This window comes from Myotis davidii, unplaced genomic scaffold, assembly GCF_000327345.1.
Source record: "Myotis davidii unplaced genomic scaffold, ASM32734v1 scaffold332, whole genome shotgun sequence".
NCBI lineage: Eukaryota > Metazoa > Chordata > Mammalia > Chiroptera > Vespertilionidae > Myotis > Myotis davidii.
This window is the reverse complement of record NW_006285779.1, coordinates 8159416-8160155: the sequence shown is the minus strand read 5'-3', so window position 1 is coordinate 8160155 and position 740 is coordinate 8159416.

Sequence of the window (740 nt, the reverse complement as noted above, 5' to 3'; positions counted from 1 at the left end):
AGTTACTACTCGTCTCCAAGGCAACCACTGAGTAAGCCATCACCAGGTTAAGTGTTCACGGATGTGGACCCAAGCATGTAAAGAGGAACGGGACTAAAATCCTAAGTGCCGATAGTAACAAACCTTTATATTTGCGGAATGCATTATGGTTTACAAAGTCCTTTTCCCTATACTATCTCCTGGGGTCCTTACAGCAACCTCGTGAGAAAGGAAAAACACCAGTCCCCATTTTAGAGACCTAAAAAGTGAGGCTTAGAAAGGTCTGAGACTTACCTGGGTCACCCAACTTGCATATTACTATAAGGGTGGGGAAAAGGAGGCTGACAGTTGTGAGTACATGAAACATACGGTTTATTCTTATATTATCATTTATTAATTACTGTCTTATTTTCCGTATGATTACAAACTTACTTTTACCCCATCCTGTATTACTACTAGTCATCCAACTCATTTATTACAGAGCTAGGACTCAAAGCCTGAAACCAGACCACTGAACCTTGCTGCTTCCTTCAAATAAATTGCCCATTACATTAAAAACACACACACTTAGAGAACATTATGTACAGTAACATCTGTGTCTATAAAAGCCTTAGGAATTAATGTTATTTACGCACGGAAACAAATTGGAACACTGCACACCAAATTGTTCAGTTATACATTTCTGTAATGTTTCCGGTTTGTACAATGAGCTTGAATTACTTTTGTAATTAAAAAAGGCAATAGCCGTGCCCTAACCGGTT